This window comes from Dasypus novemcinctus, chromosome 15 (assembly GCF_030445035.2).
Source record: "Dasypus novemcinctus isolate mDasNov1 chromosome 15, mDasNov1.1.hap2, whole genome shotgun sequence".
Classification (NCBI taxonomy): domain Eukaryota; kingdom Metazoa; phylum Chordata; class Mammalia; order Cingulata; family Dasypodidae; genus Dasypus; species Dasypus novemcinctus.
Window position 1 is genome coordinate 103,421,893 of NC_080687.1, and position 25,320 is coordinate 103,447,212.

The 25,320-nt window shown below is 41.7% G+C and overlaps 1 long non-coding RNA gene across 2 annotated transcripts in view; it reads right to left on the reverse strand.

The window, feature by feature from the left end:
• Positions 1 to 23,094, reverse strand: part of LOC139436553 (uncharacterized) — an 80,838-nt gene extending 57,744 nt beyond the window's left edge. Inside the window, exons 1-2 of one of the 2 annotated variants that reach the window (XR_011645889.1) lie at positions 22,954 to 23,094; positions 21,951 to 22,048 (exon numbers count right to left, since the gene is read on the reverse strand). This is a non-coding gene — a long non-coding RNA (uncharacterized lncRNA). Of the gene's footprint in view, positions 1 to 21,950; positions 22,223 to 22,953 lie in introns of those variants that run through there. The other variant, XR_011645888.1, reaches the window with a different exon arrangement.
• Between the last annotated feature and the right edge of the window lie 2,226 nt (positions 23,095 to 25,320).

A 25,320-nucleotide genomic window follows, 5' to 3' on the forward strand; every position in this document is an offset into this window, starting at 1 on the left:
CATTAAGCAAACTTGCATAGTAGGAGATAAATGCACAAAAGTCAGTTTCATTTACACAGCACAGCAAAAAAAAATTCCATTCAATTAGCTGCTAACAAATAAAATAGCTAAAATGAATTTAATGAAAGGATAAAACCCATGAACACTAGCAAACATAACTGAATGAAACTAAAGAAGATCTAAACATATGGCAAGACATCCATTGTTCAACGATGATAAGACTGTATTGTTCTAATATCAATACTACCCACAGGGAACTACAGATTCAGTATAATAGTTATAAAAATCCCAGCAGCCTTTTTTGTTTACAGAAATGGAAAAATCAATTCTCCAATTTAAATGGCTTCAATTAGTGTCTTTAATAGAGAAAACAATCACCTTTCTTCCTTGTGAGGCTGGGATAGACCAATTTATATAACATGAGGAGGGCTTTCATTGAGAGCTGGTTGACTTGGGTAGGAATAGGTGGGATTCTCTGAGGGATATTGGGGTTCACAGAAATTTGAGTCATAATTCTCCCTGTTAATGGAGGGCAATATTTTCCTGTAAATCTCATGCGGACTCAGAGGCCAGGATGCGGAATATCTCTGAGTACAGAGCTGTGTCTCCATTGCCATATTTTCATTCAGGCTGGGTGCAGTTTTTGGTTCTCAGAAGGAAGTAGAGGTCTCTGAAAACACAATAATTGACCAAGTCCCCTCCTCTTTGTACCCTAAATCACAGGATCTGCAGTGAATTAAGCATGAGCAAGGGTATAAAAATTCAGACAACATCACTAGTGACCAGTAAAATTAATAAGAAAACTAGAAGGTCTCACTGCTACATCTTCTGGAGTGCACATGATCTGGGAGAGGAAGGATTGAAATAGGAAGGTGCACAGTCCAGGCTGCTGAGGGAGTTGTTTAGATCTTTAGTCAGAGAAACACCTTGACCACCTCTAGAGAAGTTCTCGTATCATTCTACTTTTCAACTCCAGAATTTCTATTTCCACTAAATTTATACTTTCTAGCCCTTTATTGATATTCTCTACTTGGGGAGACATCATTCTCATGTTTTCCTTTCACTCACTGAGCAGATCAAAAATTTGTAGATGCACTAATCTGGAACATGGTGTCGATGTAAGTGGGTACTGCTCATCTCTTGAAAAAAAATGGAAGAGAGGGGGCAGGTGTCTAACTTGAGTGAGCTGTATTGGCAATCTGAGGAGCAGGAGGCAGCAGGCATCATTCAGGAGGGAGCTGGACAAAGAGATAAAGAGCCCAAGGGAAATCCGTGAGGTGCTCAGCCCTGTGGCTGGAAAAGGTGGTGGGCAAGCCCCACCCTCAAGGCAAATAGCCTCCATGGACCTGCTGGCCCTTAAAGGCCAGCTGAGGGGGAGGGAGCATTCCCTGGGAAGAAGTGGGTCTGCTGCAGGGTGGGGAGTAGTTTCCCTTCTGTGGGCTTGGAAACCTCAGCCCCCTTTGAATCTTGGGGAGGACAGCAGCCAGCACTGGGGTGGCCCTGGGGAGAGTGGAGGGGGAGTCTGCTCAGGCAGGCTGTCACACCCAGCCACCCTGGGAGAGTGGAACTTGATCAAGGAGGGGCAGGGATGGGCACCCAACTAGCCCAGCCCCTGAAAGCTGTTAGAAAGTCCAACTCTCAAGGGAAACAGGGCCAGGAAGAGCCAGACAAGCTTCCAAAAGCCTGCTTCACTCGTAGAGTTGCTGCAGCACAAGGGGAAGCCCCTGCCTTGCATGGAGGTGCCTGGTTGGAGCCCTGGTACCTCCCGAGTGAAGGGATCCAGAGAGAGTAGGCACACTGTGAGCACCTCATGATAGGGACAGAAGGCTGAGGATCTATTGTTTTTTAATGGTTTCTTGGATTATTTTTTCTTTTCCCTTTATTTTACTTGGTAAAACTGGATGCATCACCTGTGGAAGGCAGGCTGCAGGTGACTGATGAGCACCAGCAGACTATGAGGTCTCTGGGGGCCTAAGAGGGAAGGCTGCTCTTCTGGGGTGGCTTCTTTATTACTCTTTTGTTTTCTTTGTTCTTTTCCCTTTCTTTGTTCCTTTTTTTAAACTTATTTTTCAACCTATTTTATTTCTCTTCCTTTTGTTTTTCTGCCTTCTGAGTTCTGTTGCTTTTCTTTCATTCTACCAGATTTTGTTTGGTCTTCATTTTTTCTTTTTCTCTTTCCTTTTTCTTTCCTTCTTCTTTCTTCTGATGTGCTTGGCATTTTAATTCATCCTATTTTTGTCTATTTTTATTCTTGTCTAATTTTTTCTATTCCAAATCTTTTTACTCTTATTCCTTTCTATTTTTTTATGGTGTTTTACATATATTCCTTAGTTTCCTAGCTCTTATGCAGTTCTTCTTTACCTTTTTTGCATTATTATTACTATTATTCTTCTTATCTCTTTCCTTTCCTATGGGTTTAGCATTTTTTCCCCAAGGGAATAGAGACAACTGGGAGGATATTCTAGACGACCAAACATCAAAAAACAACTTTTTTTTTAAGATTTATTTTTTTTTATTTCTCTCCCCTCCATTCCCCCCATTTGTCTGCTCTCTGTGTCCTTTGCTGTGTGTTCTTCTGTGACCTCTTCTATTCTTATCAGCGGCACCAGGAATTTGTTTCTTTTTTATTGTGTCATCTTGTTATGTCAGCTCTCCCTGTGTGCAGCACCATTCCTGGGCAGGCTGTACTTTCGTGCTGGGTGGCTCTCCTTATGAGGCATACTCCCTCCACATGGGGCTCCCCTACTTAGGGAATACCCCTGCATTGCACAGAACTCCCTGCATACATCAGCACTGCACATTGGCCAGATCCACATGGGGCAAGGAGGCCCAGGGTTTGAACAGTGGACCTCCCATGTGGTAGGTGGATGCCTATTCATTGGGCCAAGCCCACTTTCCCCCAAAAAACAACCTTGAGGACTGCCAGGAAAAGGGATGAAGATGGTAGCTAGAGACCGACATGCCTACAAAAAAAAGCACCCAGAAGGCAGGTACCTATCTAAAGGAGGGGCTCTGGATATTTATAGAACAGGAAGGTGCTCTGAGTCATCTGGAAGGTACTGGAAAGATAAAGAAGAAAACCAGGAGTTGCTCACACCTGTGGCTGGAAATCGCACATATGCCCCACAATCCCTGCAAGTAGCCACATGGCCCCTGGCTTGCTGCTGCCAAGGGACTGGGAGGGGGTGTTCCCTGGGAGGAAGAGGGGTCTGGCAGATACTGGACAGTGGTTTCTTTGTGGTGAGTTTGGGCAGCTCAGGCTCTTTGGAATCTTGGAAGAGACCCAGACCTGCCTGGGAGAGGGGAGATGGGATCCCCTCAGGCAGGCTGTTGTACCCAGATGCCCTCCTGAGGAGAGAAAGCCATTAGACTAGAGAGGGGCTGGCCACAACTGCCTCATCAGCAGGATTCTAGCAGGTACAGAAGTCTACAAACACGTGGGGAAGGTGGCACCTCGCTCTCTAAAGACCCATTAACCTAAGGAGACAATTTAGCTGAGTGGAGGGAGTCCTGCCTTGCATGTATAAGGCCCCTGGTCAAAGGTGTGACCCAACTGGTTATCAGGCATCAGCTTGTAGTTTATGACAAGGAACTCTTTTTGATTTAAGTGCTCTTTTTAATTTAAGTGCTCTTGGACTTGTTATTTCTTTGCTTTAAAAAAGTCCCCCTTCTTTATTTTAACTTTTTAAATTTTAATCACCAAAACTGGGTACATCAACTGCCTGTAGAATGTAGGCTGCAGGGTGAATGATGAACACCAGCAGCCTGAGAAGCTCCTTAGGGACCCAAAGAGAAGGCTGTTTTTCCTCAGTTGTTTTGTTGTTGCTGCTGCTGCTTCGTTTCTTTCGTGGTGTTTCCCCTCTCTTTGTCCCCCCAATTCTATACATTTACTGATTTTTTTTCTACCTACATAATTTCTTTTCTTGCCTTCATTTATCTATCTTCTGTTTTCTGTTCTTTTTCATACACCTTGCCTATTTCTCTTGGTCGTCAATTTTTAAAAAATTTTTATTTCTTTTTCACATTCTGTTTTTGTTTTCTTTCCTTATTTTTTTACATTTTGCTTTTCTTTTCACTCCTCTACTCATTATTCCAGTCTTTTAATTCATTATTTTTCTCTATTTTTCTCATTTCATTCTTTTGATTCCACTTTTTAAAACTTATTCCCCTGTCCTTCTTAAGTTTTTTTACTCATGTGGAGTATATATTTTCCTAGGTCTTGTATGACCCTTATTCTACCTTTTATTATTATTACTGCTATTATTATTCTTTTCCTCTTCTTATCTCTTTCCTTTCCTCTGATCATATTTTTTTTCAAGACAACACAGGCAAGGAAATACAATAAGAGGAACGAAGTGTCAAAGTGAAAACTTACAACATGCAAAAACAATAACAAAATAAAACACCAATTCTATACATTTACTGATTTTTTTCTCCCTACAGAAAGAGAAGTTAACCAACTGAATAAACCCATCAAGATAAACAGATGCCTAGACACCAACAAAAAATTATGAACCATACTAAGAAACAGGAAGACATGGCCCAGGCTAATGAACAAATTGAAAAAAAGGAGGAACTACAGAATATGGAACTAATCAAAGATGTCCAAATATCATGAGTCAACTTAATGAAGTAAAGGAAGAGATTGAGGATATTAAAAAAAAACAGGGGGAAGCAGATTTGGCTCAACAGATACAGTGTCTGCCTACCACATGGGAGGCCCAAATTTCAAACCCAGGGCCTCCTGACCCATGGGATGAGCTGGCCCAGGTACAGTGCTGATGTGTGCAATGAGTGCCATGCCACACAGGGGTGTCCCCTGCGTAGGGGAGCCCCATGCAAAAGGAGAGTTGCCCAGAATGAAAAAGTGCAGCATGCCCAGGGTGGCACCACACACACACAGAGGCGATGCAGCAAGATGATGCAACAAAAAGACACAGATTGCCGGTGCCACTAACAAGAATGCAAGCAGACACAGAAGAACACACGGCAAATGGACACAGAAAGGAGACAACTGTGGGGAGGGGAGAAAGGGGAGAAAAACAAATAAAATAAATCTTAAAGAAAGACACTGGGAGAACATACTGAAGAATTTGAAAACATACATACATAGAAAGATAATGGATATGATGGTGATTAATGGCACAATGCAGGAAATAAAAAATACACTGAAAGTACAAAACAGCAGATGTGAACAGACAGAGGAAAGAATCAATGATGAGGAAGGCAGTACATCTGAAATCAGATAGCAAAACAGAAGGGTGAAAAGACTGAAAAAATCCAGCAGGGACTGAAGGATTTGAATTGCAGAAGCATACGCACTGTAGGCATCCCAGAGGGAAAAGAGAAGGAAAAGGGGACAGAAGGAATGCTGGAGGAAATGATGGCTGAAAACTTCCCAACCCTACTGAGGGAGAGGGATGTACATGTCCAGGAAGTACAGCACAACCCAAAAAGTATAAATCTGAACAGCTCTACCCGAGACATATACTTGTCAAATTGTCCAATGCTCATGACAAAGAGAGAGTACTGAAAGTAGCAAGAGAAAAGAAACCCTCACATACAAGGGAAGCTCAAAAAGATTAAGTGCTGATTTCCCATCTGAAACCATACAGGCAAGAAGGCAGTGGGATGACAGAGTTAAGGTGCTGAAAGAAAAAACTTCCTGCCAAAAATTCTCTATCCAGCAAATCTGGCATTCAAAAAATGAAGGAGACTTCAATATATTAACTGATAATGAGAAATTAACAGCATTTGTCAATAAGAAACCTGCCATTCAAGAAATACTAAATGGAGGGAAGTGGACTTGGCCCAGTGGATAGGGTGTCCATCTACAACATGGGAGGTCCATGGTTCAAACCCCAGGCCTCCTTGACCCATGTGGAGCTGGCCCATGTGCAGTGCTGATGCACACAATGAATGTCCTCCCACACAGGGGTGCCCCCTGCATAGGGGAGTCCCAGGCGCAAGGAGTGTGCCCATAAGGAGAGCCACCCAGTGCAAAAGAAAATGCAGCCTGCCCAGGAATGGTGCTGCACACACGGAGAGCTGACACAACAAGATGATGCAATGAAAAGAAAGACAGATTCCCGTGCCACTGACAACAACAGAAGTGGACAAAGAAGAACACGCAGAAAATGGACACAGACAGCAGACAATGGGGGGGTTGGGGGGATGGGGAGAGAAAGAAAATAAAATATCTTAAAAAAAAAGAAATACTAAAGGGAGTTCTTAAGGATGGAAGGGAAAAGGAGAGAGGTGGACGAGAGTATAAGAATAAAAACATAAAAAGAAATAAAAACAACATATGGCATATATAAGTCTAAAAAAATATGGCTAATATAAGCAATTCCCTGACAGTAATAACATTGAATGTTAAAGGCTTAAACTCTTCAGTGAAGACACACAGATTGGCAGAATGGATAAGGAAATATGAACCATCCATATGCTGCCTACAATAAACTCACCAAGGACCCAGGGATGCAAGGAGACAGAAAGTGAATGGATGGAAAACAATTTTATATGCAAATAATAATCAGAAGAGGGTGAGAGTAACTATACTAAAACCACACAAAATACACTCTAAATGCAAAACTATTATGAGACCAAAAAATGACACTATATATTAAAAAAAAGAGAAATCTATTGAGAAGAAAGAACAATCATAAATATTTATGCACCAAACCAGGGAATCTCAAAATACATCAGACAAACAAGGGAAATAACTAAGTGGGGATATACATGCCTCTATAATTGCTCTTATAATTAATACACCATTATCACCATTTAGGCAGAATATCTCAATGAGAATCAATAAAGAAGCAAAGACCCTAAATAATACATTAGAGGATCTGGACCTAATTGACATACACATAACATTACACTCAAATACTGTGCAATATACAATCTTTCTGAGAGGACATGGAACATTCTCCAGGATAGACCACATGCTAGGCCACAGAACAGCTCTCAATGAGTTCGGAAAGATTGAAATTACACAAAGTAACTTATCTGACCACAATGGACTGAAGCTCGAAATCAGCAAGGGCAGTGATGCAGATTAGGTACAAAGAGATAGAAGTTAAACAATATACTCTTAGACAATCAGTGGGTCAAAGAGAAATTTGCAAAGAAATCAATAACTACCTTGAAATGAATGAAAAAAATAACACAACATAGTATAACCTATGGGATGCAGCAAAGCTGTACTGAGAGGAAAATTCGCAGCCATAAATGCTGATGTTAAAAAGAAGAAGGGGGAGTGGTGGGGTGGGGGCAGGGGGGTGAATGGGGACCTCATAATTTTTGAACGTAATATATTTTTAAAAAAATGAATAAATTGAGTAGAATTTGAAGGAAAAAAAGAATGTACTAGGGCAAAATGAGGGACGAAATCAAGAAAATAGAAGATGTGGGAGTCAGGAAACAGAGGAAAACAAACAAGAGAGCAGATAGCAGCAGAAGTAAGGGTTCCAGAGAATAGACACTAACCTAATGGCACAGATGGGGAGGAAAAACAAAAGGAAGATATGATAAAGAAATACAACACAAGAAATTAAATGTAATCAAAACATACTGCTTACTTTTACATTTAATATTTACTTAGTCATAATAATATAAACACCATTTAACTAAAAATGAAATTATTATATTGTAAGGATCAGATAGGGGAGGGGAGACTGGTGCAGTAAAAGTAAATCCTCCTTTGTTATAGCAGGAAGTAAATAACATTTAAAGATGACAGACCAAAAACAGTGGTATAAACATATTTAAAGAAATGGAAACAACTACCAGAAGAAAGTATAAAAGTTATGGGTAGGGCAGACACCTGTTTTTAAGTTATGAGCCAATCAGTACCATATGATTTCTTAACCATGTACATTATTGTTTTAATAAAAATTTAAAACTCTGAATTTAAAAAACATGAAACAATAAAGCTAACAAAGATGAGAGGAAGAACACAAAACAGCTAATATACTGTGGGCTATAGGCAATTGTTTTCTCTCTGTTGTATTTTTGTTGTGGTGGTAGAATTAATTTTATATATAATATGAAGAACTATCTGGCTCAGGCTTAATTTCAGTAAATTATGTAACATACAAAACAATAAAATAAAAATGAAAAAAAAAAAAAAAAAAAGAAAGTGCTAAAATCAAAGACCTAACTGCACACCTGGAGGAACTAGAAAAAGAACAACAAGCTAACCCCAAAGGAAGTACAAGGGAGGAAATAACAAAGATTAGTGCAGAACTAAATGAAATTGAAAATTTGAAAGGACTAGAAAAAATAAAACCAAAAGATGGTTCTTAGAGATCAATAAAATGGACAAACCCTTAGCTACACTAACAAAGAAAATAAAGGGAAGATGCAAATACATAAAATAAGAAATGAGGAAAGGGAAATCACCACTGACCCCACAGAAATAAAGTGTATCATAGGAGGACACTTTGAAAAATTACATGCCAAAAACAATCATTTAGAGGAAATGGGCAAATTCCTAGAAACACACAAGTAGCCTACACTGGTGAAAGAAGAAAAATGAACTCAATAGACCAACCACAGGTAAAGAGATAGAATCAGTCATCAAAAACCTCCCAACTAAGAAGAGCCCAGGAGCAGACAGTTTCACATGTGAATTCGACCAAACATTCCAGAAAGAACTAACACCAATCCTGTTTAAACTCTTCCAGAAAATAGAAGTAGAAGGAACATCACCTACCTCAGTCTAGAATGCCAACATTACCCTAATACCAAACTCAAAGAGATGCTACAAGAAAGGAAAATTGCAGACCAATCTCTAATGAACCAGATGCTAAATCCTCAACAAAATACTTGCTAATCATATTGAGCAACACATCAAGCAAATGACACACCATGACTAAATGGGTTTCATCCTGGGTAAGCAAGGAGCATTAAACATAAGAAAATCAATCAATAAAATACACCACCTAAAGAGATCAAAGGAAAAAAAAAGAACACATGATCATCTCTACAGATGCAGGAAAAGCATTTGACAAAACACACCCTTTCCTGACTAAAACACTCCAAAAAATAGGAATAGAAGGAAACTTCCTCAACATAATATAAGGTATTTATGAAAAACCCACAGATAAATCCTAGACAACCGTGAACTCCTAAAAGGTTTCCATCTAAGATTGGATACAAGAGAAGGATGTCCACTGTCACTGCTCTTATTTAACATTGTGTTACAAGTACTTGCATGAGCACTGAGGCCAGAAAAAGATTTAAAAGGCATCAAAATTGGAAAAGAAGAAGTAAAAGTTTCACTATGTACAGACGACATGATCCTATACATAGAAAACCCTCAGAAACAAAGCTTCTAGAACTTATGAGTTCAGTAAAGTCAAAGGTTATAAGAACAATGCAAAAAAATAAGTAGCATTCCTCTACACCAATAATGAGCAATCTGATGAGGAAATCAAGGAAAAAAATAGCATTTACAAAAGAAACTAAAAAGATCAAATATCTAGGAATAATTTAACTAAAGAAGTAAATGACATACACAGACAACTACAAAGAACTGTTAAAGGAAACAAAGAAGACTTCAATAAATGGAAGAATATTCCCTGCTCATGGATAAGAACACTAAATATCATTGAGATGTCTATCCTACCCAAACTAATCTACAGAATTAATGCAATCCCAATAAAAATCAACACAGCATTTTTTAATGAATTGGAAAGACTTACTATGAAATTTATTTGGAAGGGCAAGAGTCCCTGAATATTCAAAGACATATTGACAAAGTAAAATGAAATCGGAGGAATCACACTACCTGAACTTTAAAGCATACTACAAAGCTACAGTGGTCAAAACTGCATGGTACTGGCACAAGAACAGACTTAATAACTAATGGAACTGAACTGAGAGTTCTGATATAGATCATGGCATATACAGTCATTTGATCATCAGCAAAGCCACCAAGCCCACTCAACTGGGAGAGAATAGTGTCTTCAACAAATGGTGCTGGGACACTGGATATGAATATCCAAAAGAATATCCATCTCACACCTTATACAAAAACTAACGAAAGATGAATCAAAGACCTAATTATAAGAGCCAAGACCATAAAGACCTTGGAAGGTAAGAAGGGAAGCTTCTATAAGACCTTGTAATAGGAAATGTCTTCATGAACTTCAAACCCAAAGCATGAGAAGCAAAAGAAAAAAATAGATAAATGGGACCTCCTCAAAATTAAAACCATTTGCACTGGAAAGGAGTTTGTGACAAAAGTGAAAAGACAGCCTCAACAACGGTAGAAAGTATTTGGTAACCAAATATCTGATAGGAGCCTAATATCCAGCATATGTAAAGAAATCCTATATCTCAAAAATAAAAAGACAAACAACCCATTTAAAAAATGGACAAGTGATTTGAACAAACACTTCTCCAAAGAAGCAATACAAAAGGCTAAAAAGCATATGAAAAGATGCTCAACATCACTAGCTATTAGGGAAATGCAAATCAAAACTACAACGAGATACCATCTTACTTCCACCAGACGGGTGGACATTAAGGAAATCAGAGGACTAAGGTGTTGGAGAGGATGCGGAGTAATGGACACCCTCATCTACTGCTGGTGGGAAGGTAGAATGGCCCAGCCATTGTGGATGACAGTTTGGGATTTCCTCAAAAAACTAACTGTAGTTCTGTCATAAGACCCATCAATTCCACTGCTGGGTATATATCCAGAAACTGAAAACAAAGACAAAAACTGCTTATGCACAACAATGTTCATAGCAGCCTTATTCACTATTGCCAAAACTGGAATCAACCCAAATGCCCATGAAGAGATGAATGGATAATCAAAATGTAGTCTATACATACAATGGAATATTATTCAACTGTAGAAGGAACACAGTACAACACATGGGATAACATGAATGAATCTGAAGGGCCTTACGTTGAATGAAGCAAGCCAGGCATTGAAGGACAAATATTACATGACTTCTTGGATAAGAATTAAGTTAAGTGGGCCAACTCAGGGAGCTGGAGTCTGGAAGATAGGTTTACAGGAAATAGAAAGGGAGAAGATTGTGACCCAATGCCCATAGGGGTGAAATCTATGATAAGGTGTGAGTAGTTGTGCGGTGAAGGGATATGACAGGGGTATAGGGATACTAATGGATTGGGTGGTGCAAGCTTGACAGGGAGCTTGGGTAGGGAGGATGGGTTGGATGGTCCATGGAAAGGGGGGAAGGGTTGGGGGAAGTAGCAGGTGAACACTGGGGATTGGCAGGTATGTGGTTGAAACTACAATGCTGAGAAAATTATTTTGGCAATATGACAAGGAAGGGCTACTGGTTTAGGGTGTTGGATGGAGGTCCATTTGGGACAGGGCACACCTGGGACAGTCTTCTAGAGAAGGTGCAAGTGGTGATTTTGTCATAGTGTGTTGGAACAGTGGAGGGAGACCCACCTAATGAGTGGAAAGGAGTTAAACTCCCATACAGGGGAGCCATGATATGTTCTCAAACACAGGGGAGGGTGAATCTGGACAGTATGGGTGGTTCCTAATAGGGGAGGACAGACTACTGTGTCAAGCCATCAGCATTGCTGCAGGAATTACAAATCTTGTCCTTCAAGGAGTGAAGCCTTGTGGGCACAGTAAGTCCTGAGGGAAGGGAGAGGGAGGAAAGGGATCAATGGAAGAGAAGGTATTTAGGGGGTAAAGGAAGTGTTCTGTCTGATCTTGCAATGATGGACATAGGCCATGTTAAATTTCATCAAAAATGCATAAAGATATATGGTCTAAAATATAAACCATAATAGAAACCACTGACCATAGTTGGCAGCTATGTTTTAATATTTGTACATCAGTTGCAACAAATGTACCATCCACAAGTGAAAAAGATTCTTAACAAGGAAAGGGGATAAACGGGGGGATGTTGGGTATATGGGAGTCCCCTAGATTCTGTATGTGACTTTACTGTGACCTAAAACTTCTTTGAAGACAAAATGAAAAAGGTAAAATACTAGGGAAGTAATGGAAGAAAATGTAACTGTACATATAGGACAACTTAATTTTTTAACTATTTTTCATTTTTTAAATACCCCTTTTTTAACCTTATTTTAGTTTTAGTTTCCTTAATTATGTATTTTATTTCTGACATTTAAACCTTCATTATTATTCCATTTTCCTATTAAGCAAATTTGAAAATATTCTTGGCTTCATTTTTGAAGAAGTTTTAAATCACAAAAGGGTTATAACTATGGTAGGGGAGGACGATTGGTATGGGGTGTCTGTGATGGGGGATACATGGGAGGAAGTTCACCAGGGGATATATACAAGGTAGATAAATATGTTCAAATGTTCATGGGCATTGCCACAGTGGGTAGAGATTCACACAATAACTGAAAGAATATTGAAGTCCTATCCTTGGGAGCTCTGCCACATTCTCTAATGCTACAGCAACAGTCCCCCAAGGAGCAAGGACTAGTGAAAAAGGATGGTCCATTGATATACCCTTGAGATTGATGACTATGCTTATGCACTTTTTGCTCTTAAATTTGCAACTTAGCCTAGTGATGTAGAATACCTAAGAGTTATTTCCTGAGAGCCTCCATGTTTCTCAAATGTGGCCTCTCCCTAAGCCAAACTCAGCATATAAATGCATTACCTTCTCCCCCAATGTGGGACATGACTCCCAGGAATGAGACTCCCTGACACTGAGGGATTACTATCAAGCACCAGCTGATGATGCAACTAGAAAAGGACACTGAACTAAAGGGGGGAAAAGGTAAAGATACATGAGTTTATATGGCTAAGAGACTTCAAAGTAAGCCAGGAGGCCGTCAGAGATTTACACTTAAAATGTCTCTGCAGGATGTCATAGACTGCCAAAGCAGATGCTACCACAAATACTGGGACACCTGAAGGATCCAGAGATACCCAGCTCATATGTTCAGGGCAGATAGCTCCAGAGATTGATGCCTGGCCACTGGGTCCTACTTCAGAGTTTGTGCTCCTGAGTGTGACAGAGTTGGACTCAAATGTGACTTCTCAACACATGCCTCTTCTACCTCTTTTATTTGAACCTATAGTTGATGCTGGAATTGATAGGTGTACATCCGAAAGACTTGAATCTCTGGATGGTTCATGTGTCAGCTGGGCCCTGAGCCTCAGTGGAGGTGTAACACCTACTCTCCAGTTCATTGGCCTCACCCAGGACAACTAACAAGGAGGTCAGGATGGACAACCACCATACCAAGGAACTGAGAAAGTCAACAACTGCAGGCAAGAAAGTCTCATCTATTAGCCAAATGAGATCAAAGTCGCCTCTCAGGTAGAGTAAGCATCACCATTCCAGAATCCTCAGGATTGGGGAATAAAATATAGATTAGTGTGGACTTATTGGTGTTCTACTATAGACTTACTGTGGTTCTATCAATGGAAAAACTATTCATCAATGTGGAGACATTGGCCACTGATGGTGCTGAAATCAGGAAGAGGGAAAAAGAGGTATAATATGGGGGCATTTTCAGGACTTGGAATAGACCTGAATGACATTGCAATGACAGATACAGGCTATAGCAGTTTGATATTATGGATGAATTCCAAAACGAAATATTGGATTATGTATGTAAATTGATCTTTTTGGGGGGCATATTAAATTATGTTGGATTTATAGGTTTACTTGATTAGGTAATTATGTTAGACGCTTGTGCCAGAAGGGCACTGAGTCCCCACCCTTTGGTGAGCAGGGACACAAAGATAAAAGGCACGGCAAAGGACAGAAGTAAGGGTTCTTAATGTTGTAGTTTTGATGTTGGAGTTTGATGCTGACGCTGGAGCCCTGAGAAGCAAGGAACCCTGAACCCAGAGAGAAGCAATACCCTGCAAGGGAAGAAACACAGGAAGCCTGAACCCTTGCAGATGTCAGCAGCCATCTTGCTCCAACACGTGAAAATAGACTTTGGTGAGGGAAGTAACTTATGCTTTATGGTCTGCTATCTGTAAGCTCCTACCCCAAATAAATACCCTTTGCTAAAAAACAACCAATTTCTGGTATTTTACATCAGTACCCCTTTGCCTGATTAATAGGCAGGCCATTATATATTCTGCTATAACCTACGGAATTGAGTGCGGGAGAGTGTAAACTACAATATAAACTATAATCCATGCTTAGTTGCAATGCTTCAAAATCTGTTCATCAATTGTAATGAATGTAGCGCACTAGTGCAAGAAGATGGTAATGTTGGGAACAGTGGGAGGTGTAGGGAGTAGGGCATATGGGAATCTCTCATATTTTTAATGTAACATTTTATGTAATCTAGGGATCTTTTAAAAATAAATTTAAAAAGGACACAAAGGCCTCTGAGCTGACTACAAAGGGTATCCAGGGGTTTACCATCCCCGGAAAGGGGAGAGAGAGGGGCAGTGCCTAAGGCTGACAGCTTGTGACCCACAGTTCTGGTCTGCTATGTCCCACCAGCCCTTCCAGGCTGAGTGGGACCACACTGTTGTCTACCTTGGGACACTAAACAGGCCTGGAGAAATACAACATTCTCAATTTCCCTCTCTTATAGCTGGCACTGATTGTTGAGGATGGACCTTCCCAGGAAACAGGGAAGAGAGGGACAAGATCTAAGGCTGACTTGGGTTTTGACTCACAAATTTGGCCTGTTGTGTCCCATGGGCCCTTCCAGGCCAGGGAGGCCTTGCCATTGCTTGCCTTAGGAGGCTGCAAGGGAGTAAAGAAATCTGACCCTCTCAATCTCCTCGATGAACGGGGACTAATTGTTGAAGATGCAGAAAGGAGTGGGACTATTTCTTACCCAGAAAATGGGAGGGGGTTGCCAGAGAAGGCTAGAGACTTTTTTATAAGAAAGTTCAAATTACAAGGCTCTTAGGCTCCAGGCAGGACCCTTTCAGATTGATCCAGGCTGTGTTACAGCAAAAACACTCTAAACAGGCATTGAACTGAGAGGACTGCCAAAGAGTGCCATCTGTTGGCAGAACTAGGTAGTACATGTGAGAAAATAAAAAATAAATGAGGCATTTTCTGACCTTTATAGCTTTCCTCCCAAGGCCCTAGGAAGTAGGTCAGCAACCCATTACTGGGTGCAGAGCACACCTTTGAGCAACTAACAGGGACAACCCTAATGATCCAGGCTGAATCAAGAATCAAAGAGCAACAGTAACACACTGCCCCCTGCCACTAAATCCCAACAAAAGACAAAGAAATTGAGCATCTAAGGAAACTACATACTAATCAGGTGCCTAGAATCAGCAAAAATTTATGAGCCAGAAGAAGAAAATGGAAGACATAGCCCAGGAAAAGGAATATATCGAAGTCCCAAAAGAGATCCAGAATTTGAGAGAACTAATTAATGAGATGCGTACCAATTTCCAAAACTAAATTCATGAGTTGAAAGACAATGTGGCTAAAGGGATGAATGACATCAAGAAGAAGTTGACCAAGCAAAAATAGAATTTGAAATATGGAACAGAAAAGCAACAGAGCTCATGGGAATGAAAGACACAATAGGTGACATCAAAAACACATTAAAGGTCTACAACAATTTCAGGCAGACTTGAAAGGACAGAAGAAAGTATAAGTGATACCAAACACAGAACAGCTGAAATTGAAGAGAGAAAAGAACAGAGGGAGGAAAAATGCAGAAAAAAATTGAGCAGAGGCCCGGGAGATGAATGACAACAGAAAACACAACAACATACATGTCATGGGAGTTCCAGAAGGAGAAGAGAAAGGAAAAGGATTAGAAAGAGTATTTAAGGGAATAGTTAAAATTTCCCAACGCTCACAAAAGGAATGATCCTGCATGTCTAAGAAGCCCACCTTATCCTAATCAGAATAAATCCACATAGACATACTCCAAAACATATATTATTCAGAATGTCAAATGTCAAAGATAAAGAGAAACTTCTGAGAGCAGTAAGGGAAGCAAATCATCACATACAAGGGATGCCCAGTAATAGTGTGGATTTCTCATCAGAAACCATGCAGGCGAGAAGACAGTGGTTATGATGCAATTAGGAGACTGAAAGAAAAAAACTGCCAGCCAAGAAGTCTGCACCCAGCAAAACTGTCCTCCAAATATGAAGGTGAGTATAAAATATCCACAAACAGAAACTAAGAGAGTTTGTAAAAAAGAATCCAAATTGCAGAAAATAATAAGGAAGCCATAGAGCCTGAAAGAAAAAGAAGAGAAAAGCCTGTAGGAGAGTAGAGAAAAAAGAAGAGCAGAAAGGATAACCAAGAGAAAAAAGACAGACCAAAATATGACATGACACATGAAAAGCAAAGAATAAAATGTAGGAAGTAAACAATGCATTTACAGTCCTATCATCGATTGTTAATGGATTAAATGCACCAAACAAAAGATATAGATTGACAGGATGGATAATAAACACATGAGCCATCCATATGCTGCTTACAAGAGACCCACCTTTGACTCATGGATACAAACCAGCTAGAAGTAAAAAGTTGGAAAAAGACACTCCATGCAAATAGTAACCAAAAAAGAGCAGGGACAGCTATACTATTATTGGACAAAACAAACTTGAAGTGAAAAAAAGTTATGAGTCAGAGAAGGTCATTATATATTAACAAAAAGGCCAACCCACCAGGAAGATATATTTATGCACCTAACCAGGGTGCCCCAAAATACATAAGACAAACTCTGTCAAAACTGAAGGGAGAAACAGGCATCTGTACATTAATCACTGGAGAGTCTAATACACCACTCACATTATGAGACAGAACAACTGGACAGAAGATCAACGAGGAAACAGAGAACTTAAAGAATAAATGAGTTAGACTTAACAGACACACAGAATGCTGCATCCAAACGCAGCAAGTTATACATTCTTCTCAGGTGCCCATGGATCCTTCACCAGGATACACCACATGTAGGGCACACTGCCGGTCTCAATACATATGAAAAGACTGAAATTATACAAAGCACCTTCTTAGAGCATAATGGAACAAAATTGGAAATCAAGAATAGACATGAAAAAGGTAACTTTGCAACTTGTGGAGTCTAAACAACACACTCTTAAATGATCAGTAGATCAAAGAAGAAATTGCAAGTGAAATCAGTAAATGTGTAGACAAATGAAAATGAGAACACAAATTACCAAAACAGCAACCGATACAGCAAAGCCAGTCTGGAGAGGGAAATTTATAGCCCTCAATATCTATGTTAAAAAAGTAGAAAGAGCTAAACTCAAAGACTTAACTGAACACCTAGAGAAAATGGAAAAAGAACAACAAACCAATCCTCAAAGCAAGCAGAAGGAAAAAAATAATAAAGATTAGAACAGAAATAAATGAAATTGAGAACAACAACAACAAAAAATAGATAAAATCAAAACCAAAAGCTGGTTCTTTGAGAAGGTCAGTAAAATTGACGAATCACTAGCAAGATTAACAAAGGAGAAAAATAGGTAAATAAATACAATCAGAAATGCAAGGAGGGAAGTAATGACTGACCTCACAGAAATAAAAAGAATCAAAAGACGATACTATGAGAAACTGTATGCTAACAATGACAACTTAGAAATGGGCAAATTCCTAGAAAGGCACAACCAATCTACACTGACGCTACAAGAAATACAAGAATTAACAAACTAACCACATTTAAAGAGACTGAATTCATCATCAAACACCTCCCAACAAGGAAAAGCTCAGGACCAGATGACTTCAGAGATGAATTCTACCAAGCATTTCAAAAAGAATTAACAACAATCCTGTTTAAACTCTTCCAACATGATGAAGAGGAGGGAAAATTACCCCACTCCCTTTATGAAGCCAACATCACTCTAACACCAAAGCCAGATAAAGACACTACATGGAAAGAAAAGTACAGACTCATCTCTTCAATGAACACAGAGATGCAAAAATTCTCAACAAAATATTGGCAAATTGAATCCAGCAGCATTATCGAAGACTTACACATCATGACCAAGGGGGATTTGTTCCTGGTATGCAAGGCTAGCTCAACATTAAAAAAACCATCAACATAATACACCACATTAAAAAAAATTGAAGGGAAAAAACACATGATGATCACAATAGAGACAGAAAAGGCACTTGACAGGACCCAGCATTCTTTCTTGGTAAAAAACACTTCAAAAGGTATGAAGAGAAGGAAAATGCCACAATAGGATAAAAGGCATATATGAAAAACCCACAGCCAACATTGTACTCAGTGGGGAAAGGTTGAAAGCTTTCCACCTAAGATCAGGAACAAGACAAGGATGCCCCCGATCACCACTGCTATTCAACATTGTACTACAGGTTCTAGCTAGAGCAATTAGAGAAGAAAAAAAATTAAAGGCAACCAAATAGGAAAAGGGGACGTAAAACTTGCACGACCAGCAGATGACATGATCCTATATTTAGAAAATTCAGAAATGTCTACAACAAAGCTACTTGAGATAATAAATGAGTTCAGCAAAGCGGCAGAATACAAGATCCACATGCAGAAATCAGTGTTCTTGTACAGTAGTATTACACAATCTGAGGAGAAATCAGGCGGGCGATTCCATTTACAATAGCAATAAAAAGACTCAATATGTAGGGAACAACTTAGTCAAAGAAGTACAGGACCTAGACGTGGAAAACTACAAAACAGTGGCAAAAGAAATTTAAAATGACCTAAACAAATGGAATGACACTCCGTGTTCATGTACTCTAAGACTAAATATCGTGATGATATCAATCCAACCTAAATTGATTTATAGACTCAATGTAATGCCAATCAAAATTCCAACAGCCTAATTGACAGAAATAGAAAAGGCAATTACCAAATTCATTTGGAAGGGAAAAGGCACCCAAGTAATCAAAAGCATTCTAAAAAAGAAGAGCAACATGGGAGGAATTTCACTGCCAGACCTTGAAACATATTACAAAGCTACAGTGGTCAAAACAGCAAGGCACCGGCATAAAGAGAGACTCGTCGATCAGTATAATAGAATTTAGAGTCCATAAATAAACCCTCACCTCCACGGTCAACTAGTTTTTCAGACACCTACCAAGTCCATGTTAATGGGGAAAAAGTCCCTTCAATAAATGGTGCTGGGAGACCTGGATATCTATAGCCAAAAGAATGGAATGGAACCCCTATCTTACATCCCATAGAAGAATCAACTCAAAATGGATCAGAGACCTAGATATAAAAGTGAGACTTTTATATTTACCATAAAACTGCTTGAAGAAGGAAGCAGACTTGGCCCAGTGGTTAGGGCATCTGTCTACCATATGGGAGGTCCGCAGTTCAAACTCGGGCCTCCTTGACCCGTGTGGAGCTGGCCCATGCAGAGTGCTGATGTGTGCAAGGAGTGCTGTGCCACACAGGGGTGTCCCCTGTGTAGGGGAGCCCCATGCTCAAGGAGTGTGCCCCATAAGGAGAGCCGCCCAGCACGAAAGTAAGTGCAGCCTGCTCAGGAGTGGCACCGCACACACGGAGAGCTGACACAGCAAGATGATGTAACAAAAAGAAACACAGATTCCCATGCCGCTGACAACAGAAGTGGACAAAGAAGAAGATGCAGCAAATACACACGGAGAACAGACAACCAGGGTGGGAGGGGGGAAGGGGAGAGAAATACATAAACAAATCTTAGAAAAAAAAAATGCTTGAAGAAAGTGTAGGGAAACATCTTAAAGACCTTGTGCTACATGGTGGTTTCTTGGACCTTACACCCAAAGCACATGAAACAAAAGAAAAAATAGATAAATGGGACCTCCTCAAAATTAAACACGTGTATACCTCACAGGACTTTGTCAATAGGGTGTAAAGGCATCTGCCTCAGCAGAAGGAAATACTTGGAAATCACATGTCCAATAAGGGATTAATATCCATGATATGTAAAGAGACGTTACAACTCAAAAATTAAAAAAGACTCAATTAAAAAATGGGCAAAAGACATGAATAGATATTTGTCCAAAGAAGAAATACAAATGGCAAGAAAAAACATGAAAAAGTGTTCAATATGAGTAATGATTAGGGAAATGCAAATCATAACTAAGAGATATCTTTTCACACCAATCAGAATGGCCACTATTAAAAAGTCAGAGAACTACAAATGTTGGAGAGGATGTGGAGAGACAGGAACTCTTACTCACAATTGGTGGAAATACAGAATGGTACAGCCACTGTGGAGGACTGTTGGGCAGTTCCTAAAGAAGCTGAATATAGGGAAGCGGACTTGGTCCAGTGGTTAGGGCATCCGTCTACCACATGGAAGGTCCGCAGATCAAACCCTGGGCCTCCTTGACCCGTGTGGAGCTGGCCCAAATGCGTGCTGACGCGCACAAGGAGTGCCCTGCCATGCAGGGGTGTCCCCCACATAGGGGAGCCCCACGCGCAAGGAGTGCACCCCATAAGGAGAGCTGCCCAGGGCAAAAGAAAGTGCAGCCTGCTTAAGAATGGTGCTGCACACACGGAGAGCTGACACAACAAGATGACACAACAAAAAGAAACACAGATTCCCACGCCACTGACAACAACAGAAGCGGACAAAGAAGAAGATGCAGCAAATAGACATAGAGAACAGACAACTGGGGCAGGGTGGGGATGAGGGGAAATAAATAAATAAATAAATATATTTTTAAAAAAAAGAAGTTGAATATAGATTTGCCAGCGACCCAGCACTATCACTATTGGGTCTACACCCAGAATTGAAAGCAGTGATACAAATACACATCTGCACACCACTGTTCATAGCAGTGCTAGTCATGATGTCAAAAGCTGGAAAGAAGCCAGGTGTCCATCAACTGACAAATAAATAAACAAACAGTGGTATATTCCCACAATGGAATATTATCTAGTACTTAAGAAGAAATAGGCAAGCGGATTTGGCCAGACAGATAGGGCATCTGCCTACCACATGGGAGGTCCAAGGTTCAAACCCAGGGCCTCCTGATCTGTGTGATGAGCTGGCCCACGCACAGTGCTGATTTTCCCAAGGAGTGCTGTGGCAAGCAGGGGTGTCCCCCGCATAGAGGAGCCCCATGTGCAAGGAGTGCGCCCCATATGGAGAGCCGCCCAGCACGAAAGGAAGTGCAGCCTGCCCAGGAGTGGTGCCACACACACGGAGAGCTGACAGAAGAAGATGATGCAACAAAATGAGGCACAGATTCTGGGTGTCACTGATAAGAATACCAGTGGACACAAGAAGAACACACAGAAAATGGACACAGAGAGCAGACAACTGGGGTGGGGTGGGGAAGGGGAGAGTAATAAATAAAAAATAACTCTTAAAATAAAAAAAAGTCCTAAAACATTTGACAACGTCAACGAAACTGGAGGACATTATGTTGAGTGAAGGAAACCAGACACAAAAGGACAAATACAATAAATGCGGGATCGCTATGAACTAAATATGTTACATAACATACTGTATGATTCCATTTATATAAAATGTAACTATAAATGATTTTATAGAGGGGGGAATAAAAGTATCTGTGCAAGAATAGCCAAAAAGGGGAGCTGTGAACAGTAGGGGAAGCACAGATGGAGAAGGGATGGATTTACCTTATTATTATTGAAATTAAGAAAATGCGCTAATAAGATTGAGATGATGAATGCACAACTATGTGATGGTGTCAAACACCACTGATTGTGCGGTGAACTGTATGTATGCTTTGTTGATACGTATCGATAAAAATGATTTGTTAAAAAAAATGACAAACAGCACTTAAAAATGGGAATCTATGTAAATAACACTTTCACCAGAGAAGAAACATTCAATTCTTTCACCAGTAGGGAAATACAAAATAAAATCTGCTATGACTTATCATATAGACATAGTAAAATGGCTAAAATCAAGAAAGATAATACCATCTGTTCACGAAGATGTGGAAACCCGGGAGTCCTCCTACATTGCTAGTGAGAATGCCAAAAGGTGCTACCACTTTGGGAAACATTTTGTCAGTTTCTTAAAAATATAAACTTACATCATTGTTGCTAGTTCCACTCCACGGTATCTATCCAAGACGACTTGCTGTACCATGATTCCCACAGCAAGTTCAGGGCAAGTTCACGGCCGCCAAAACTGGAGAAACATACAAACGCCTATCACCCGGGGCTGGGATGAGAGGAGGTGGTACATGGTAAACAGCGGTGCAGCTCTAACTAGGTAACTGCACTCCAGTAACTGTCACAGATGAACAAGTTATCCGTGTCTGGAAAAGTGCCAAAGACTGAAGCAGGCCCGGAGCCCCCCGCCCCCGCCCCCGCTCCCCCGCCAAGGGCGCCCCCACGCCCCTGGCGACAAACCGCACGCAGAGGGCAGGGCCTGCGGGGCCCCGCGCACAACCGTCCAGCGAGCGGGAGCTTGGGCGGCCGCGGGCCGGGCGCGCCCTCAGCGCCGCGCGGGGACGGCCGCTCGCCCGCTTTTCCGCGCTGCCGGCGGCCCCGCAGCCCCGCGCCCCGCCCCGCCCGCAGGCCCGCGGGCGCTCCCCGCCGCCCGCCCCGCCGCCGCCAGGTGGCGCCAAACACGTCCCGGGCTCCGAGCAGGCGCAGGCGGGCGTCTGAGGAGGGGCCGCGCGCTCCGCCTGAGGGTTCCGGGCCGGCGCTCAGTAAGCGCCCCCCGCGGGGATCCCCGCACACCGCACACCGGGGGCCCCGCGGCGCCTCAGCCGGCCGCAGCACCAGGTCAACGGTCAGACACGAACGAGGCCTCGGGGGGGCGGGGCCTCGGGGGCCTCGGGGGGCGGGGCCTCAGGGGCGGGGCCTCGGGGGGCTCGGGGGGCGGGGCCTCGGGGGCGGGGCCTCGGGGCGGGCTGAACGCCCAGGGGCGGGGCTGAGCGGTGGGGATGCGGCTGCGCGGCCAGCAGCAGGGCTGAGCGCCCGGCCACTCCCTTGCCAGGAGCCCCGCCTCCGCCGCGGCCCGAGGCGGACCCGCGGGCACTCGGGGCTCCTGCGCGCTCCCGTCCCACTAGACTTCGGGGCCCCTACCTGCGTCCTCCGGGAGGAGGGTCTCCGCACCCCCGAGATCCGGCTAGCGCCTGGCAGCCACGCAGGTCCACCTGGCCAGGAGTGGGGACGCCTCCCGGGAAGAGCTGCCGGCGCCCCCTATTGTTAGATCAGTATTCTTCTACATCAAAGAAGACTGACGCTCAGGGCGCAGCGCAATAAAGGGCAGCAGGGGGTGCGTTAGGTGGGGGGGAGCGGGGAGTCTCATTGTAAACAGATGGTTACTGGCTCCTTTTCAACTAAAGGTCATGATTCTAGGACCCAAGATGATAAAAATAGTTAAAATGAACAGAATTATTGTAGTTTCCCAAGATACACAGGATTTTAAAGTGGAAACTCTTCAAGGGAAATTAAGACCTATGAAATGCTATGATTATAAGTGAATCAACACTTGGAATATTTTAGAGCAATACTTGGGACAAGCTGTCAGTAACTCATCTTTCAGGACTTGTGTAATCACTCTAAACATTATTCCTGTAATGTCAAAAAACTATCATATAAATGGAAACTTGAAAAAAAGTTTTACTTGCCTTTTTTTTAAGCTACCTTGAGCACAAAAAATGTTACATTAAAAAAATGAGGTTCCCACGCCCCCGTCCCCCACTATACTATGCAAATAAAGAGAGACAGAATGGTGATTAATGGCTGGCAGGGGTTGAGGGGAGTGGGGAAGGCGGAAGAACTCCCTTTGGATCTATGAGGTTTCCTTCGGAGTGGATAAAAGTGTTCTGAAATTAGATAAATTTGATGCACAACATAGTGAATGTACTAAATGCCACAGAATGTACTGTTAAAATTGTTAATTTTATGTTATGTCACTTTCACCTAACAAAAAAATATAATGTGAAGTGGAGGAAAAAGAAACTCTCAATCATAATGCTCTTTGGTGCTTGAAAGGAACACTTTCTTTCTACTATCTCTCTCACCTGCACCGTTCTGAGTTGTCACTTGCTGATGGTAGAGTTCCATGCCATCCAAAAGAACAAGGTGTGCCTACATTGGAAAAGAGCCACAAAAATCCTGACTGGTTCCTGTTCAAAGAATAGGATTCTCTAGTTCTAAAAATGGCTAAAAGCTAGGGTATTAAGTTAAACAAGTATTATCAACACAGACATACTCAAGAGTGAATTAGGAGGAAAAAGGAATTTTGCAATTGAGCAAGTCTCTTGCTAGTCTTCATCACTAGAACAAATTAAAGCATTTTTCTTTTCTGCTCTAGTCCAGAACCTGGTCAGAGGGTTTTCTCCTAGCTCACTTAAGCTTCCCCTGTTCTACTAGTGCCTTTGCAGAGTCCTCTCTGACCACATGAACCTTCGCTGCCATTCTTTATGTCCCATTTCTCCCCTCCTCCCTCCAGTTCCTCCTCCCCCTCCTCCCCCCCCTCCTGCCTCTTCTCTCTCTTCTCTCAGGCTTTTCTAAACCACAAGAGGCAGTGGCCTCTTTCCATTGTCATAGAACCCTCAAATCCCAAAGAACTGCAGAATCGCTCATCAAAGTTTGCAAGTTTTTTCTTTTACTTGTGTAGAGGACATGATCTTTTTTGGTTACTGTTAGCATGGAGTATCTTTTTCAAAGATTTCACTTTCAGGCAGTTTTTATCCCTGGATCTAAGGTGAGTCTCTTGTAGGCAGCACATGGACGGCTCATGTTTTTCCATCCATTCTGTCAGCCTGTATCTTTTTTTTAAGATTTATTTTATTTCTATCCCCTTCCCCCTCCATTTTTGCTCTAGGTGTCCATTTGCTGTGTGTTCTTCTGTGTCTGCTTGCATTATCTGGCAGCAGTGGAAAACTGTCTCTTTTTTTGTTGTGTCATCTTGCTGTGTCAGCTCTCTGTGTGCAGTGCCACTCCTGGGCGAGCTGCACTTTTTTTTCACATGGGGCGGCTCTCCTTGTGGGGCGCTCTCTTTACATGTGGGGCACTGCTATGCAGGGGCACCCATGCATGGCAGGGCACTCCTTGAGTGCAGCAACAATGCACGTGGGCCAGCTTACTGCACAGGTCAGGAGGCCCTGGGGATTGAACCCTGGACCCTCCATGTGGTAGACAGATGCTCTAGCAGTTGAGCCGTGTCTGCTTCCCAGCCTATACCTTTTGATGGGGGAGTTTAATCCATTCACATTCAATGATATTATGGTAAATGCATTATTTACTTCTATCATTTTCTTCTTTGGTTTTCATATGTCATGTCTTATTTCTGTCTGTATTTTTGCTCTCTTGATTATCCTTTCTGCTATTCTTTCTTCTATAATCTCTTCCAAACCTCTGTCTCCTGTCTTTTTCTGTCAGGTGGTAAAGCTTCCTTTAATATTTCCTACAAAATGGAATCATTGTTATGAATTCTCCTAA